We start from the raw sequence: 13,687 nt of genomic DNA on the forward strand, positions 1-13,687 counted from the left end.
ACTCTTCAGACAGGGATTGGACTGGACTGTGGGACATAAAGTGATACTTGTGAGGAGTGTGCCTCTTAGCTCAAGTAGATACAAGAGACTAAAAGTGCAGCTTCTGTCTGGAGGTGAGATGGGAAGGTAGAGAGGGTTAGGAGCAGTTGAATGGACACAGGGAATCGGGTGGAAAGGAGGAGTGTGCTGTCACAGTAGGGGGAGAGAAATTAGGGTCACATAACTATGTATAAATTTTTGTATGGGAGACTAACTTGAAATGTAAACTTCATTTAAACTACATCAATAAAAAAATAAATAAAAAAGAATTTCACCATTTGGGCAGGGTCTTGGAGTTTTGTTGGATTTATTAACCAGGCTCTGTTGGTCCTGTGGGCCACCACTGTTTTCAAATCAGCCCTAAACTTTTCTTCGGTGTTTGATATTAACATAATATTATCAATGTAATGTATCATTACACTTGCGATCTGCACCAAGTCCAAGTCTCCTCTAGCCAAACTATGACGGTAAACTGGTGAATTCAAGTAACCCTGTGGCAATACAGTGAAAGTAAATCAGGATCCTTCCCACGTGAAAGCAAACTGTGGCCGGCCTTTTTCTGAGATTGGGATCAAGAAAAAGGCATTTGCAAGATCAATCACTGAGAACCAGTCTCTTTTAGCCTGCTGTATTTTCTGCACTATTAATACCAGTCTGGAACAGCTGAAGCCACAGGTGGCACTACTTTATTTAGGCCTTGATAGTCTACTGTCAGCCTCCATGAGCCATCTGCCTTTTTCACAGGCCATACAGGGCTGTTAAACAGAGAATTTTTTGGCACTAACACTCCAGCCTTTAGACTGTCTTTAATCAAATCAATAAGCTCCTTTTGTCCACCAGGTATCCTATACTGTTTTAAATTAACAACCTGAGGAGGTTCAGGCAATTCTAATGGTTCCCATTTAGTATGCCCAATCAATACTGGCCTAAGGGCAGATTTACATGCCTTCAGTTTTACAATATCAGGTAGAGGAAGTGTTCCCCTGTTAGACATAATCTCCATACCAATAATACATTCAGGTAAGGGAGATGCAACTACATACAAGATCTGTTTAAATCTTCCAATTCTCATCCAAATTTTCACCTTAATTCCATCAACCGTTGCATCCCCATATCCTCCGGTCTAACCTTAGGCCCCTTCAATATTTTATTGACAGGTTTGGGATTACAGTACATTGGGCTCTTGTGTCCAGGAGCTCCAAGAAGGTCTATTCCTCACCCCTGGGCCATTTCACCCACACATGTGCATATGGCCTCCGTTCTCCTGCTGGGGGCTGGACCATAAGACCCTGGCCCTCTTGTCAATTCTTGTCTTGATTGACTAGCTGATCCTCTGCTTCAAATGGTCCCAGGTGGGACTTCCCATCATTAAATTACTCCCGACTGGGGTGAATAGGATGGACTTGTCTAGGGCTCTTTAACATTGGGGGACCAGCAGGAGTTTCCATTGGTCCACCCAACCTCCTGTAGTGCTGCATTAGAACCTTTGTCTCAACTCCATCAATGTCCACTATATTCATCCCACTTCTTCGTAACCATTTAAAAATCTCCATCCTGCTGGGGGTAAGTTCTTTCCCCACTGTCTCTTCCTGTTCTCCTATGAATCATTCTTATGTTTCTTGCATCTGTAAGACCCATACGGGGAAGCTGTGCCAACAGATCTGATAAGGCTTCTCGGATTGCTGCTTTGTTTTGCAGTAACAAGGTTACATGGGGTGCCCATGTAGAAGGTGCTCCCTTGATTACCATATCTACCATGACCTGTGTAAGGGGCATACTCATTGGATGAATATCCTGATCACCATAAAAGCCATTCCAGCAAGGCTTGCAGAAGCAGCGTATCAGCTGCTTTCTCTGGAGTGTTCCATTCGGTGTATAGAGGAGGAGGGGGTAGTTTCCCTTCTTAGGGTAAACAGATCTCATTATAAGTTTTACCCAGTCCACCAGGCTGGCTGTCCCCTCCAGGTTATCCTGCTGTGTAATTGGATTTTGTATCATCATTTGTGACTGTTCCATAGTGAATTGTGGGTCTTGCATCAACCTAAACATACCCTTCCACCAAAAAAAACAAAAAACAAACAAACAAACAAAAAAAACAGAAACAAAACAAAAACCCAAACCCACTGCCTTTGAGTTGATTCCAACTCATAGCAACCCTTTAGAACAGAGTACAACTGCCCCATAGGATTTCCAAGGCTGTAATCTTTACAGAAGCAGACTGCCACATCTTTCTCCCATGGAACAGCGGGTGGGTTTGAACTGCCAACCTTTTGGTTAGCAGCCGAGCACTTAACCACTGCACCGTAAGGGCTCCTGAAAATAGACACTGCCCCTAAATTAGTAGCTCTCACAATCCATTTTAGTAACAGTTCCGCTGAAACTGATGATACTGATCTACAAATTAAAGCAACTCCTTTACACTATACCCCTGGTTTCAATAGTTTCTTGGTTTTGCTCATTCCCCTCCTGGACTACCTTCTTGGTGACCAGTGGTTGTAGGGGTACTTCCTGTTGTTCCAACATGATTTTTCCTTCCCAGTTTTGCCCTGAGACTAGCGGTCATAGCTCCGACCAAACCAAATCTGGGCTTGGTTCAGTGCTACAATTCTCCTCTACATTCTTTTTCCCTGTCATTACAGCTATTACTGATAACAACAACCAAGGGATTGTGTGTCTCACCCTTTCCTTATCACTCTGTATTTCCTTACACATCCAACTAACCAATTCCTTAGGAGTTAGATCCACCACAATGGCATCACTAGGGAGCGTGCTGGGGGTAGGAACTGCACTGAGTGACGTTGTCAGACAGGGTGACACCAAAATGACTGTTTATAAATTTTTGTGCAGTGTTTCAGCAGAAAGTTATTATTTTTTATTGAAATATCCCTGTAGTTAGTTATAGCAACAAAAACACTTTTCATAAGCTCAGCTTACATGTATCAATATACCTACAAGGCTAAAACTCTATGCTAATTTACTCTGAACCTTCTAAGGCTTTCCAGTCAGGGCTGTCATTATTCCCTAATTACAATGATCCTTTGAATCATGTGGTTTTGTCTTACAAGTACTAAAACACGTGCTGTTGTTTTTGTTGCTGCCGGTGTTTTCATAGTTGCTGATTTTGTTAAATTTTCTGGTGTTTTAGTGACAATATTGTGGTAATTAGTATTTGTAAACCTATATCAATAACTTTTTTGAGAATGAAATAGTAATTAAAGCAAAAGGAGAAAAATCAAAAAAGTCTTCTGCTCAGTTACTAATAATGTTGTAACTAATAATGTATTTCAATGTAGAAAGATTTTACAAAACAATTTTGTTGTTAGTATTCATATAATCTAAGAAATATTACATTTAAGCAATTTACAGCTATATTTATCATATATTACTCTATGATTAAAGTTGATAATAAGCATTACTAAGGATTCTGTATGGTCTGATATAGGAGGAGGTCCATGGGGGGAGGGTGACACCATGAGTTATTGCACTGGGTGATACCAATCCTAGTGATGCCACTGATTCACCACTCCTTTTTGCCATGAATAGCTTTTGTCTTGGGTAACTGATTGCACCATAACAACTGCTTCAAAACATGGGTGTTTTTTATTCCATCCAGAAACCAAAGATTTCTCATTCTCCTGTTTATCCTCTTTTTTCCAAAACCACTTATTCCAGTGAGTCTGGGCCATTTAGGCAAAGCCCACCATTCTGACACCAACTGAATGAATAAATTCTTTTAGAAGAATCAGCAGAAAGCTGGTTCCTATGAAATGGAGGTTAAAGATGTCCCCAGTGTCCAACTTTTCCAAACTTATATACCACTCCATCATCTCTAATATTAACTACTCCTCCTCCCCTTAGTACTCTCCCTCCTGTGTTTGAGTTCCATAATTCACTGCAAGTCTCACAGAACTCATGCACTGTCAAGGAAATGGCTCACTAGGTTGTGAAGGCTAGCAAGTCTCAAATCTGTGGGTCAGGTGTCAGGCTGGAGGCTTCTCCTGGCTCAGTGGTTGCAGGAGATGAACTCAGATTGGTAGGTCAGATGACAGGCTGCTGGTTCACAAGTCTGTGGAAGCTGACAAATCAGATCAGATGATAGGCTGCTGGCTCAAGAACTGGAGGTCAGATGATGATGAGCTGGATGCAGTATCCAGAGCTGGAAAGAGAACTTTGCCAGACCATTCATGTATATATTGGATGCAGACTATATCCTCAAGGAAACTCCCTTTACTTGAGCAAGGCAGTGCAAGGGTGTGACTTGAATAAGGGTGGTAAGGGTGGTGCCTTGAGTCACACCCTGTAGTAAGGTGGTAACTCAAGATATATCCCACCCTAATCCTGCCTCATTAACATAACAGACAACTCACTGCCAAATGGGACCTGAACCACAGGCATAGAGGCTAAGATTTACAACATATCACAAAATGGAGGATAATTACATCAGACCACAAGAGAGGATTACTACATCATTACATAACTGCCAAACCACTGAAAATTATGGCCCAGCCAAGTTGACACATAATGTTAACCATCACAGGCTCCACACACCTTATTTGCATTATCAGCAAGCTGTCCGATCCCCTTGATGGACCACAAGCACCTTATTTGCATAGTCCCACCCAATCACTGTGTGGAAGTCACAAAGACTGTGGCTAGAAGGGTCGTATTAAGGAATTCACTGCACCACAGGTGTCTAAAAATTTTGGTAGCCACTGTCAAATTGACTCCATAAAGACTGGGCATTTAATACTGTTTTTTTTTTTTTTGAGTTTTGACTTTTTGCCAGACTGATGGATAAAAAATACTGATTAAATTTGATCTTCACAGATTATTGATAAGGTTGAACATCTTCCCATGTGTTTATTGACCATTTACATTTCTTTTTGTGTGAATTTCCTGTTATGACTCTCTGTTGTGGTATTTGAATTATTCTTATTGACTTGTAGGGGTTTTTATATATTTTAGATAACAATACTTAGCTTTACTCATTATTATTATTTTTGAGTTTCATAAATTAAAAATTCTGGCTAGTTACACCTGCTAGTGAGTTTAGTAACTATGGGAAGTTAAAAATTGGTGTGCATGTGAATATGGTCCTTTTGGGCAATTCTATGGCTAGATAAGATGGTGTTGGAGGCAGCTCTCACTTAAGAGTTCTCTCCCTCCTTCCAACCTGGTTTTGGGCTAACTTGTTCTGTTTCTCTCTCCCTCTTTCCTTTGGTTCTGGTTAATAGACAAGAGCTGGGATTGAACTTCATGGTGGAAATAACAGAGTAGTCTTTGTCCTCCTTTGCACAGAGGAACCAGAGGCCTATTTGGTATTGAGAAAATTAGTCTTCCATGTAGTTGGGCTTGGTTCTATATTGGGGTTTGGAGTCAAAGCTCCAGCTAATAGTGAAATGCTACCTTGCTTTGTTCATATTGCATAAATCTCTTTTGGAGTCCTTGAAGAGAGAGGTGGCTGGATTCAAGTATTCTTGAGTCCTTGGTCAAATACCATCAAAATATCACCACCCTTCAAGAGCATCCTGTCGTTTCTAGTACACTCAATGGATAATAAGGTGAAAGGAATACTTTTATAGTAGGGGATATCAGAGCATTTTTATAGCAGAGTAAGGACCCCTTAAAAGGGAGAAATAGAGGAAGGAAGAAGATGGACTGTAATCATTTGAACAAGGGACTTGGAGAAGACAGGGAAAAAGTGATTAAGAGCACAGATATAAGTAATTATCCTGGAATGCAGAGAAGCAGGGGATGTGAGATAGAGATAGAAGGGAAGCAGAAGATGGGAGAAGGTGCATAGAGATTCTGAGTTAAAGACAAAGGGTAATAACAGATATTTTACCATGCACACACTGGATGGAAGGAGAAGGACCACAAGTCAACTGACTTTGATTTTCTAGAGGAAGCTGACTTTTGGCTACTTATTTTCTTCTCTAAAGTGCTCAAACATCCACCCATACATCTATTTGTCCAACAATCAACTGAGAATTCACTGTGATGCCTGGTGTCCAGTCCTGGTGTAATCTTGGCTGTGTTTTTCTTTTGAGGGTTCCAAGAGTTATTGCTGTTTCATCCCCAAGTACTATACTGTCCTCTGCCCATACGATTTCAGCACTCACACTCAGTACCTTCATCCACTGGTTTTCTTTTCAGAAGGTCTACCTTAAAGAATGGGCAGAAGCTAGTGGCATCAGAAGCCACCTAAATCCAGGAGAGGTGAAGAGAATCAAGAGCAGCCGAAAGCTGATTCTTGTGAGGTGGAGGTCAGACATACTTCCACTCTCCAGCCTTTTTCCAATTCTGACACCAACGGTCCTCCCCACGACACTCTATTTCTCTGCTGGGTTCGATAATTCGTTGTGATGGCCACACAGAACTCACAGAGCATACTCACAATTATGTGGTTTATTGGGGGAAGTAACAGGCTACAACTCAGGATCAAGATCAACTTGGAGGTAAAAGGAACAACTCAGGAGACAGGATACAGTTTGTTAATCAGGACACCTTCCAAATAAGACGGCTCTCAGCTTCTTGGCCGTGCCCACAGGGAGGCCTCTGTTGTCAGTCTCTGCTTGGGCCTCTGCTGCCAACCCTCACTCAGGCCTGGCCTTTTCTGCTGGGGCCCACTCAGGCAAGTGTTACAACTCTTTTGGCTCTGCTGTCAAGTGCTTGGAGGCACCCCACTCTGCCAGCAAGCCTTCTGTCCAAAGATGCTCAGCTCTCTTGCTTTGTGGGTTGGCGTGCCCACTGCAGATGCCTCACTCCATGGGTCAGGAAGCCCACCATAGCCTTCTCATGCTTGTCTCCTGTTTCTTGCCACTCGTACTGTCTTGTGATGTCTCCAGTGTTACAGCTCTCTTTGTTTCCTGGGTCTAAAAGGTTCTCAGCACAGAGACCCTGGGTCCAAAGGACTCACTCGGCTCCTGACTTTTCTTGATGGTAGTGAGGTTCTCCTCAACTTCTGTGTGATTTGCCTTTTTAAGCCTAGCAAGATGGCAAAACTGATCAATCCCCTAGATAGGCCACAGTCACCTAATTTGTGTAGTAATTGACCAGTTCCTGTGTCTTAGTTATCTAGTGCTGCCATAACAGAAATACCACAAGTGGATGGCTTCAACAAACAAGTTTACTCTCTCACAGTCAAGTAGGCTAGAAGTCCAAGTTCAGGGTGCCAGCTCCAGGGGAAGGCTTTCTCTGTTGGCTCTAGAAGAAGATCCTTATCATCAATCTTCCCCTAGACTAGGAGCTTCTCAGCATAGGGACCCCAGGTCCAAAGGCTGCTCTCTTCTCCTGGCACTACTTTCTTGATGGTATGAGTTTCCCTCGTCTCTCTGCTTGCTTCTCTCTTTTATATCTCCAAAGAGATTGGCTTAAGACACAGTCTAATCTTATAGATTGAGTCCTGCCTCATTAACATAACTGCCACTAATCCCGTCTCATTAACATCATAGAGGTAAGATTTACAACACATATGAAAATCACATCCGATGACAAAATGGTGGACAATCACACAATACTGGAAATCATGGCCTAGTCAAATTGATACACATATTTTTTTGGGGACACAATTCAATCCGTGACATCCTGCAAGGGTTTTACATACCTTTTATTTGCAAAGTAAACTGATCAATCCCTGCAAGTATGTAAAATAGACCAATCACAGGGCAGGCTGTGGCTCAACTAATTACTTTTGACAGAACTATAAACCCAGGGCAGAAAAACCATATACAAAGGGAAATTTGTTGCACTGCAAAGGGATAGAGAGAATAGCTCAAATCATTTGTTTTTGATCAAATCACAATTATAACTAGTAATATTCTGTGGGAAAGTATCTGGTCTTCTGTGGATACTTTCCCTATGGTACCATTTCACTGGTGTAATTTTGCTTTGCTGCCTCTTGAAAAATCAGTTTATTAATACTGAGGTAGGTTCTGTTGTATCTTAAAAAGTCTACATAGCTTGAAATTATAGTTACCCACAATTTCTTGTGCCTACTTCTTTCTTCACTTCAACTTTAGTGCTACCTCCTAAGAGTATGTTCTAGGTTGAGAGTGTTCAGGAATATTGCAGTTATCTCACTGGAAACCTACAAACCTATAGCTTCCAGCCCCTGCTTTGCTTCTGTTTATGCCCTTCTTTCTAATAGAATCTTTATTATTATTTATTAGTTGCCATTGAGTTAGCTCCAACTCATGGTAACTCCATGTACAACAGAACAAAACGTTGCCTGATCCTGCACCATCTTCATGACCGTTGGCATGTTCAAGTCCATTGTTATAGCCACTGTGTATTTTGAGTGGCTTCCAACCTAGGGGGCTCATCTTCCAGCACTATACTGGACAATATTCTGTTGTTATCCGTAGGGTTTTCATTGGATAATTTTTGGAAGTAGATCACCAGGTCTTTCTTCCTAATCTGTCTTAGTCTGGAAGTTCCACTGAAAATTGTTCACCTGCTGGTACTTGAAATACTTGGCATATCTTCCAGCATCATGGCAACACGCAAACCACCACAGTATGACAAACTGACAGAAAGTAGGTGGTGATCAACTCTACCTCCTAACAATTCAACATCCTTAACAGTCTTCATCCCCTGGAGCCAACTGCTGAACACCTCTGCCAAGAGTTCCCCTACAACTTCCTGGTTGTAAATTTCCAATGGCTACAAGGTTTCTGAGGTAGCACACTGGCAAAGCATGTTTACTTGTTCCAAATAACTTATTCAGACATGAGTAACTTGGTGATTTCAGTAGGTAATCTGTGAAAGTACCAGTGGGTCAAGTCTAAGGAGCAAGGTGAACTTATCATTTTAATAATTCATTTTTGTCAGTATGATAACCTTATACAATTAAATCTAACCACTGTGGTAGGCACAAGTTTTTAACCTACAGATTCACATATGAAACAATGTCATGTTATTTATTTTATTGTAATTTAATTTAGTAATTTTAATTTCTAGCCTCCATTTGTATTAATCCTAAAAATCTTAATTTGGTCCATTGCAGGTAAACTCAGTCACTTCAGTGATTTCATAGTTGTTCTAAGTTTAAACCCATTCAAATCAGGACCCTCCTTCACTCTCCTACTTTTACCTAGGATTCATTCTAAGCTTGATGTTAAGTGAGGTCAAACTGTGGGAGGAGGAGGTGTCCACTCTTGGTCTTCGTATGTCCTATGCTGGCATCCTATGACGTGTTTACTCTACTATTACGGTCCTGGTGGTGCTTCTGGTTTTGAGCCATGGGGACCTTGCTTTCTGGTATCCATGGAGGCAAAAGGGTGCTTCCCCACCTTGCTATCCATGGAGACAGACTGATCTCCATCTTGGAGGGTCTCTGGCGCTCTTCAACTAACTTCTGTATCATTTCGGGGGCACAGGAAAGGTTTGTTGTTTTTACGGGTCTTTCTAAGGCTACAGGGGACTCCAGGATGTCACCAGCTCTTTGTTATTGAAAATCCCATTTAGCCATCACTATTTCTTGCTATCGAGATATGGGCATATCTGTTGGTGGGGCTTGCCATCTTCCAAGTGCTCCAGGAGGAAAAGGGAAACTACATCAACTCTTGGATCCTACACTTGAGGGGCAGTGTGGGGGTGAGGTGGAAGTGGAAAAACAGGGCACAGGTCTCTCCCATTCCAATCTTTCAACTCTCTCCCTTCCAACTCTTTCTTTTCTCCAGTAGGAGGATTTTCATATGGGTTTCGTTGTGGGTGGTAGAATAGAATTTACTCAGCGAGAATTATCTTCCTATCTTAGACATAGACTGTGACTTATTTCTTTAAGTGGAAAAGGCAGGGTCTTTGTTATATGTGCGAGACACTGTGCTAAGAAACAACCTTATCAGTTTATTACTCTCATCCTCATTTTATAGATGAGGAAACGGAAGTTCAGAGAAGTCAAGTAGCTTACTCAAAATCCCACAGCTATGGATGGTATGCCAGGGACTTGAATCCACTTGATCTGACTCCAAAATCCATGCTCTTAAGTATTATGCCATTCTCTCTCTTCTCCACATTGTTTGAAATCTTTCTGTTTCCAGTACAGTTGGTATAAGTTCTAGTTGACTTCTTTTTTCTCTAGCTGTCTTTTGAGAAATGTCTGGAATTTTTAAAATTAAACTTGAGGCACAGAAACTGCAGTACTTATGTGATTATTCTGACCCAAAGTTTACCTTCAGTAGCCTATTTTTAATTAGGTATAATATTCATTAAATTGTGTGGCACAAACGGTTAAGTGCTCAGTTGCTAACCAAAAGATTGGCGGTTCAAACCCACACAGCGGCCACCTGGGAGAAAGACCTGGCAATCTGCTTCTGTAAGGATTACAGCCAAGAAAAACCCTATGGAGTAGTTCTACTCTGTCACATGGAGTTGCTATGGGTTGGAATTGACTTGACGGCACCCAACAACAACAAGATTTAAAATGAACAACTTTCACCTACTTTTTTGGTTACTGTGGAGCTATGGTTCCTGACATCAAGATTCAGACTTACTCATAAGTAATTTAGAAACTAACTCCATTAACAATAAGAATTCAAAGGTCAACAGCCTTGAGGAACTTGATGATGCCATTTGAAAATTGCCAAGACTGTCCTAAAGTGCTTCTGGTGTGAGGGAAAAAACTTTCTGATTATGGACGAGAGCACACAGAATCTCATCTATTTATCTTAATATTTAAAATTCAGATCAGAAATGTTACTTAAATAAGAACAAAGTTTAGTGCAAATAAACAACAAATAATTTTGAGTTCTGATGCTAAGATACCCTGTTACATTTCCGGTAGGCAGAGAAGCAAGAAACAATTCTCATGAGTAGTTTTTGCCTTTTTCCTTCTGATTACAAAAATAACACATGATCATTGCAAAAAATTCAAACATTACAGAGACATATTCATAAAGTGATACTGCTATATAAACTTAACCTCTTGAGAAAACTACTGTTAATAGCTGTTCTTCCATATTTTTTCTATCCCAACATAAGTACATAAATGTACTAATTATTACTTAAGAAATTAGCGTATACTACCCAAGGTATTCTGCAATGTGCTTTCCCTTCTTTTTTGTATTTAATAACTGTCATTGAAAACCTGTGATGTAGCAAGTACTGTGCTAGAATTCCATATTAACAAGTCCTGGTAGGCCTGACACAAGCCATGGTCTTTTCAGTCACCTTATATGCATGTGAAAGCTGACAATGAAAAAGGTAGACAGAAGAAGGATTGATGTATTCGAATTGTGGTGTTGACAAAGAATACTGAGTATACTGTGGTTTGCCAGAAGAATGAACAAAATCAGTTTTAGAAGAAGTACAACCAGAATGCTCCTTAGAAGTGAGAATGGCAAGACTTCGCTGACTTATTTTGGACACATCATTGGGAAAGACCAATCACTAGAAAAAGACATCATGGTTGGTAAAGTAAAAGGTTATAAAAAACAAGGGAAACTTTCAATGAGATGGATTTACGCAATAGCCACAACAATGGATTCAAACATACCAACAATCATGAAGATGGCACAGGACCAGGCAACATTTTGTTCTGTTATACAGAACGCCATGAGTTAGAGCCGACTTAATAGCAACTAACTACAAAAACAACAGTTTGTTTAGAACTTACAGTTGTTGTTGTTATGGACTAGTTAAAAAAATTTTAAAACAAATATGTAAAATAACTTTGTTCTTAAACAAGAAATACATGATTACAGTTTTCTTTAAAAATTATGACATGACAAGTAAAACTAAAATTTCCCTGGACCCTTCCTTCACAACTTGATCCCCTCTGCGGTTTCTCATAGGTGGTCATTGTTATTTAATTTGATGGGTATCTTCTTGGGCTGATTTTACGTAATGTCTGTATGTATCCAGAAAAACAAAACTATTTGACATTTAAATAATAAGTGATATCCTTTGTATATTATTCTGCAACTTGTTTTTTTCACTCTCCATGTGTCTTAGAGATTGATCTATTTGATATTTCCATATAGATCTGACTCATTTCTTCTAATTGTGGCATGGTGTTCCACAGAAGGTCCCTGGGTGGTGAAAATAATTTGGACTTGACTACTAGCCTAAAGGTTGGTGGTTTGAACCCACCAGCTGCTCCCGGGAGAAAGATGTGGCAATCTGATTCCATAAAGATTACAGCTTTGGAAATCCTATGGAGCAGTTGTACTCTGTCCTATACTGTTGCTATGAGTCAGAATCGACTCGACAGCAGTGGGTTTGGTTTAATTTTTGAGAACCATAAAGGAAAGAAAGGAAAGATCAAAATGAGTGTCAGAACAGACTCTGAAACTTGCTCTTGGACGTCGAGTAGCTAAAGCAAAAGGAAGAAATGATGAAGTAAAAGAGCTGGACAGAAGATTTCAAAGGGCTGCTAGAGAAGACAAAGTAAAGTATTATAATGACATGTGCAAAGACCCGGAGATAGAAAACCCAAAGGGAAGAACACATTCGGAATTTCTCAAGTTGAAAGAGCTGAAAAAAAAATTCAAGCCTTGAGCTGCAATATTGAAGGATTCTATGGGGGAAAATATTAAACAACTTAGGAAGCATCAAAAGAAGATGGAAGGATTACACAGAGTCACTATACCAAAAGAATTGGTGGATGCTCAACCATTTCAGGAGGTAGCATATGATCAGGAACCGATGGTACTGAAGGAAGAAGTCCAAGCTGCACTGAAGGCACTGGTGAAAAACAAGACTTCAGGAATTGATGGAATACCAACTGATATGTTTCAACAAATGGATGCAGCGCTGAAAGTGCTCACTTGTCTATGTGAAGAAATTTGGAAGACAGCTACCTGGCCAATCAACTGGAAGAGATCCATAGTTATGCCTATTCCCAAGAAAGGTGATCCAACCGAATTTGGAAATTATTGAACAATATCACTAACATCGCACGCAAGTAAGCTTTTTCTGAAGATCATTCAAAAGGGGCTGCAGCGCTATATCAACAAGGGAACTGCCAGAAATTCAAGCCAGATTCAGAAGAGGATGTGAAACCAGGGATATCATTACTGATGTCAGATGGATCCTGGCTGAAAGCAGAGAATACCAGAAATATGTTTATCTGTGTTTTATTGACTATGCAAAGGCATCTAACTGTGTGGATCGTAACAAATTATCGATAACATTTCGAAGAATGGGAATTCCAGAACACTTAGTTGTGCTCATGAGAAAACTGTACGTAGATCAAGAGGCAGTTGTTCGGACAGAACAAGGGGATGCTTCGTGGCTTAAAGTCTCATGGAGAAAAGATTGAAGTTGTCAAGGATTTCATTTTACTTGGATCCACAATCAACACCCATGGAAGCAGCAGGAAAGGTGTGCATCAGGGTTGTATCTCTTCACCATACCTAGTCAATCTGTATGCTGAGCAAATAATCCGAGAAGCTGGACTATATGAAGAATGGGGCATCAGGATTGGAGGAAGACTCATTAACAATCTTTGTTATGCAGATGACATAACCTTGCTTGCTGAAAGTGAAGAGGACTTGAAGCACTTACTGATGAAGAGCAAAGGAGCAAAGACCACAGCCTTCAGTATGGATTACACTTCAACATAAAGAAAACAAAAATCCTCACAACTGGACCAATAAGCAACATCATGATAAATGGAGAAAAGATTGAAGTTGTCAAGGATTTC

The sequence above is a fragment of the Trichechus manatus genome, unplaced genomic scaffold (assembly GCF_000243295.1).
Source record: "Trichechus manatus latirostris isolate Lorelei unplaced genomic scaffold, TriManLat1.0 scaffold00081, whole genome shotgun sequence".
In the NCBI taxonomy this organism is placed as follows: domain Eukaryota; kingdom Metazoa; phylum Chordata; class Mammalia; order Sirenia; family Trichechidae; genus Trichechus; species Trichechus manatus.